Raw genomic sequence first — 6,655 nt, 5'->3', positions numbered from 1 at the left:
TTGTCCACTGCAACCCAAAAAAATCCACACCAAGATTGTCAGAAGTGGATACGACAAACATTAAATAAGTCTTCTGATCCGATTTGACTAAATCGTGTGAAAATGTGGGTTGTGGGAAACCAACACTGCAGATTACTTTGAGCGTTTCACATGGTGTTGGGATGTTCTAGCATCTTTAAAATATTTTTAATGGTTACATTGCTTAACTTTTCATTTTTATTTTCACAAATAAATTCAAATATTCTGCAAAAAAAGCTACAAAGGTCAAATATATTCCCACCTTTAGGGAGCTAACCTATAATTGAGCAGCATAACACAACCCACTGTTTCTCAAAGATGTCCTTTAAATTTGTAACGACAGAAAATAAACCCTAGAATATGGTTGAAGTGTGAATTGAGGAATCATCGTGCCGAAGACAAAATAAATCACATTAGATGTGGAAAAAGCAAATGCTGTCCCACATAAAGCCAAAGAAGGATAAACAGAGTTATCACAGAACTTCCTAGTGTCAAGAAAAGACGCAACACAGGACAGCTGAACATCTTCCTTGGACAGGTGAAACAAAACAAGCTAGCTGGCCGCAGTTATAATGTTTCACACGACTGTGAAACAGTGGTGGCTTCTATCCACCTGGAGAATCTCCTGAGAATCTTGTCGAGTTGGGGAGACAGTGGGATATGTAAGGATTTTGAAAGCGGTCTACATCATAGCTGGGTCTGGGGCCACTGAGTTGTCTGGCAACGTGACAGAGACCTAAAAACGTTTGCTGCTACTGGTGAGGTGTTATCGCCAAAGACCAATCTGCGTGTTACTGCCTGATATGCGCTATTCAGAATTTATGGGGTGAACTAAAAGATAAAAGTCCATCACATCTAAAGGAGCTTTAGCTTTTGGCACAGAAGAATGAGGCTGAGATTTCTCGGGAGATGTGTCACAGACTTGTTGCAAACTCGAATAGATGGCTGCAGGCTGTTATCCAGCAAAAAAAGGGATGCGCTAATGCTAAATGGCATCCAGGGGCTAATTATTTTGACCCCGGTTGTTTTTGATTGTTGACTCTAAAGACGCAGCCAGAGCTACAGTGGAGGTATTTTCTTTATTTTTTTTCATATTGTTTAAATATATCTCTTTACCCCAGGAACATAACATAAAAAAAAACTAAGTTTCATATGACCTAAATAAACAGAATACAGAAATCCAGTCACAACATCAAAGAAAAGGGTGGTCTTCCTCTGATTCGCTTAATTTTTCTCTGCCAAGCTGTTGGCTTTGAGAATAAGCTGCTTCCTGATCTGCATCTAGTTTTGCATGTCTTCAGCAAAGGGACATCTGGATGCTGCGCTGAGCATGACATCAGCCAGCACTGGTTTGAAATGGCCTAAGGACAGCAACAGAAACAGTTGTTTTGCAGTGGGGCTTGAATTTTTTGGAGGTTTTTTTATTTTTTGCTGGGCTCTCATTGGCTCACTTGATTTACTCAAACACCCCTTGGCTTTCTTTTCCTGCCTGTGTTCTGTTCCATTCTATTTCCTCTCTCCCTCTCCCATCCTCTTTTTCACTTCTGCTTTGTTTTCTTCCCTGATCCTCTGGCTACATTTCATATCAAAAGGCCTCTTTGTTTCTTAGTTTCAACAGTGTTATAACGAGGTTTTTTTAATTAATTAATTTATTTTTATTTAAGATTTGCAGCATCTGCTTTTAAGTTTGTCAGACCATTGGAATTACTTTTCACAGTTGAGTTAGAAATCTACAGACAACCCCATGGCAAATCAGCATTCAAAGCTATAAAATATAATATTTACTTGATAAAAAATGGTCAAAATATGAAAAAAAACACACAATGAAATCATACTTTTTTTCTTTCCCTAAATTGCAATCAATCAATCAAGTTTATTTGTACAGCACATTTCAGCAACAAGGCAGTTCAAAGTGTTTTACATCATAAACACAAACACGCACACGCACACAAATACAAAGTTTAGAAAGCACAGTCAGTCAAATGCCGTCGTTACACATTAAAATGTTGATCAGTGTTTCATTGATTATGTCTCAAAAGCAATTGCGGAACTTGCGTTAGCGCCCCAGAATCCAGGCTTCTTTGTGAAGTTTCAAGCATTTATCTCTTTAACTTGAATGATTTCAGTACCAAAATTCAGTACATCATAATAAAAGACAAAATATAGTATCCTCAGAGTGTTTTGTGCAGTAGTGCTCCTACCATCTATGCTTATCTGGCTTTCCAGGCCTACCTTAAAAATGTCTTATGAAAAGTAAGGCTTTGGTATAATATAAGATGATGTTTACCTACTTTCCCAATTGTTAAGAACTTGCAAAGGGTACAGTTTGTTGCATTTTTTTTCTTGTATCTTAATTGACAAGTTGGCTGTAGAGTGGGTTGCTTTACTTTTTTACAAAGTGCCAATTGTAAAAATGTCACAGACGTGTCCTTCGGCATCTATGTGAGAGTATTAACATTTGTCCGGTGTATGAATGTCTTTTGCTGTAAAGTGCTTTGAGTTGTCACCAAGACAAGAAAAATCCTTACAGAAATGCAGTCTTTTCATCACTCTTGAGTGACATATTCTTATTGACTCTTGGTGGTTAAGTATATGCCTCGCAGTGCATAACAGAGAACAGCAGCTTCTGGCAATGCCACTAAAGACTTTGGAGAGTCGTGAAAAACACAAAAACAATGAGCATCGACTGCCAAAGAGGAAGCATTCGAAATTCTTTGGGCGCACCACTTCAATGAAACTTTTACAAAATATGCTCGCCATTTAGTTTCAAGTCACACGTTCCGGCCTCGACGCATTTGGGCTTTAGGCTTGTTTGCAATCCATTCATTGCCACCAAGGCCATGTAGAAAAAAAAAAACATACAAAAGTATCTCGTTTTTCACTAAATCCCAGAGCGGCGCCTGTCGTACATCTGATCCCCCTTTTGTACGGCGGCATGAGAGGGCCAGGGGGCAAGCAGACAACAATGCAGAGAAAGTAGTGGATATGTTGCATCGCAAGGGGGTAATAGAGAGGGCGAGGGGGGGGGGGGATAAACCTGCTGAGGTTTGGAGTGCTTCATATTAAAAAAAATAAAAAATACTGGCTTTGTGGCAAAAGCGAGACTGGAATGTGAAAAGAGGTCATGCCCGGTCACTTGCAAGAGTGCTTATCAGCCATCTTGAGACGCTATCTGTCATGCGACGGGATAGACGGGAGCTGTCTTTGACTTGGACGGCATATGTGTCACTCAGCAAGCATGCCTCCATGCGTGCTGCTTCCCTTATTTCCTCAGACTCTGTCACTTCTTATCACAAGGATATGCTTCTTTCCTTGATTTTTCCCTTGGATATTTTGTGCCATAAAGACATTCATTCTTTCTTATACCCATCCCTCTGCCGAGTTCTCTCTTCTCTCTGTCATTTTCTTCTGTAACACTACCTCACGCTCATTCTCCTTTTGAGTACACGACGTTCCGGACAGCCCCGTAAACTTGACTTGAATTCGAGTGTCATTCCTCCCGCCTTGCTTTGATCAGACGTGGCTATTGTCTGCCCTTCGAGCCACGGTCTGGAATTGCCTCCTGATATGCCCCCTGCTCCGGTAAAGTGAGCTGTGAGTCCCCTCTGTGCTCCGGCAAAACACAGGGGGCTTTTGTGTGCATATGTGTGCTGTGTGCGGCATCGGCAAAAGAGAGAGGGAGCGAGAGACTGGAAGAGTGCATTAGCATGGTTTGCTAGCCTGCACACTAATGCAGATCGAGGTCTCATAATAGCCAGGGTTCATTCAGAGTCATTCTCCCAGAGATTTCAGCGGCCAACATCCTATAAGCCGGAGAACCCCGGGAGATCGCTACGGCCGATAAGGGTTCCCCTCTCGTTGTGCGCCGTCACAAAGAATGACCATATCTGATTTCCCATGTGCCACAAGTATCACCGTTCACACAGTCATAGAAACACCCACGCCATCTCACAGAGGCCAATTAAATTAATGAATGGATGGTTTTGATCCACAGCCAGTCCGATTCCACCACGTCGACTCTTGTCAACAAAAGCCTAATTATTTTTTCCTCACTGCCATGTCAGAAAAAGGAAACCACCGGTGAAACATTGACAATGCTCCTCTCATTAGGTTTTTCTTTTTTTTTTTTTTTTGAGGAGGGAGGCTTTTTTTTTTTTTTTCTTGCCCCTGAAGGAGCTGCAAAAGTGACATTTTCAAGAGGAGAAAAAATAGCTTGCATCTGATTAGAGAAGCAGGGATAGGGAGGGCAAGATGCCGAACGGGAGACGGTTTGAGTGATTCAATTGAGTGCTTGGATATGCCTGGGGTTTAAGAGCTTTACGAAATACAGCCAAAATGAAACCGGCAGCAGAGCACAGAGGGAAGGCTCCCATCCAAAACTCTATTATTTCCCAGTAGTCTTTTTAAGAGGAACATTTCCATAAGAGAGAAGGGTGTTGTTGGTGTGGGGGGTGGATAAACTTTCATAAACTATTAAGACCCACCGAGTATGAAATGATGATTATAGATACAGTACATGAGAACTGCTTTGAATTATAATTTTTTTGGACTTTTGAAATACGGCCCGCAGTGATTTAAGTATTTGTTTTCATCTTTGCCCAACTCCCTCCACAACTGTGTCCCGCCCGGTAATGTCTGTTTCACTTTAATTAAAACGAAACCCGTGCGCTAATGCACAAAGTAGTCCAGTGAGTTTAAAAATTTCATAAGCACAGACGGCAGACAGGGTGGTCATCACGAGGGTAAATAAAGGATGAAGGAAAAAACAGTGCCATGTGTTGGAAGCATATGCCCACATTGTCACGCCGCAAGAACCACACCAAGACACATATTGCATTCCTGGGTAACCGTGTCTGAACGACCACAGGCCACAGAGGGTGGCTGAGGTAAAACAAAAGAAAAGAAAAAAAAAGAAAGAAAATGTCACGGACAATTGAAACATGCTCCTCCCAAAGCTGAATCAAAAATTTCTGCTTCATACTTTTGAAGGCGAATGTCTGAGAAGCTGATTGTACATAGTGAGGGTTTCATTACTTGCACCACCAGATGTTGCGTTGGGGAGGCGCAATTTTAGCAAATTAAAACAAACGTCACTTTTTAAAAATTCATTAGCAACAGCTGACTCAGCAGTCACACTTCATTGAGTTTAATGAAGTTCAGAAATCTTTCCCTTTTTCATCTGACATATGTTTATATCCATCAGATACGATGGCATATCGGTGGATAATAGTCTACACCAGGGGTTTTCAAATCCAGGCTTTGAGCGCCGATGTTCTGTAACTTTTAGATGCATCTTTGCTTAAACACACCTGAGGCAAATAATGAGTTCATTAGCAGGACTCTGGACATCTTGACTGTATACTGAGGAGATAATTCAGCCATTTTATTCAGGTGTGTTGGACCAGGGACATGTGTAAAAGTTGCACTACACTGATCTACACTTTCACTTGTTTGCTACTTGAGGTTATCTCAAATAGGTCCCGAAATGGGTCACATTTAGGGTAAAGTTACCGACGACATCTCCGTGTCACATTTTCATGTGTCGATACACACACGCACTCACACACACACACAAATGCAACTTTTCAAAGTCAGAGCAGTGCATGTTTTCTAATCTTCAGCTGATGACAGCTTTCAACGGTGGGCGAGGACACTTGATTGATTCGTGGCACATTTCTCCACAAGGGAGGGAAAAAAAACTAAATAAAAATCTCCCCCCACGTTTATGATTTGAGAAGCAGCGGTGAGTGGAACGGAAGTTTGACAAAACTAGTGACAATGACGGGAGGAGAACCAAGATGTTTGAGTTGAACGATAGAAATAAAACTAGAAATTTTGCGAAGAAATAATAAACGGGGCCTGGGTGATTCTCCGAATTCGGTGCCTTTTGTGTCCCACGGGTTTATCTCAAAGATTTTCATCTAATGCAAACAAATTTTTTTGAGAAAATCAAGAATATGGAAACAACCAAGTCTTTTGGTATTGTAACATGCAAATATATTTTAAAAATCATGTTTTGAAAATTTTTATGGGTTGTTGAAGCGTAGAAGTCAGCCAAATGAGCATGTCCCCACTGACCAATGTTCATTTTTCATTTAATATAAAACAAATAAAAATGGCCAGTAACTGCAAGTTATTTGTACCATTATAAACATTTTTAGATATACTTTAACCAGCATACTAATTCCTCCTTTTTATAAACAATGGTTCAGTCCAATTTCCTCAGCACCCTGGAAGTGACATCACTGAAGTCTCTTCCTTCTCACACTGTGAAGAGATTTAAGTGTTAGGAAATCAAAGCCTTAATGAATTAGCTCAGGTTAAAAGAAATGCAGAGCAGACGCATATTGCGACAAACACGCTTCCCACGGTCGCGTACTGCAGCAGGTGTTCAATCCACGATAAAGTGCGACCCCGCTTGACTGGAAATCGAGCAGTTCTGACTCGAGATGCAAAGCAGCGTCTTGACTTTTTTTTTTCTTTTTTTTCACAGTCGTCTCAAAACGATAGAGGAATAACAGAGATGCGAAGCCGTGCCTGACAGAGGCACACAGACAAGAAAAATCCTCCGACTGATTGCTGCCAACAACAACAAGACGTTCTGTTTGAACCTGTTGCTTCTTCTTGGAAACCTTTG

Source organism: Poecilia reticulata, chromosome 2 (assembly GCF_904066995.2).
Source record: "Poecilia reticulata chromosome 2, P_reticulata-male-v2, whole genome shotgun sequence".
NCBI classification, from domain to species: Eukaryota; Metazoa; Chordata; class Actinopteri; order Cyprinodontiformes; family Poeciliidae; genus Poecilia; species Poecilia reticulata.
The sequence above is the reverse complement of the archived record's forward strand: the minus strand, read 5'-3'. Positions refer to the sequence as shown.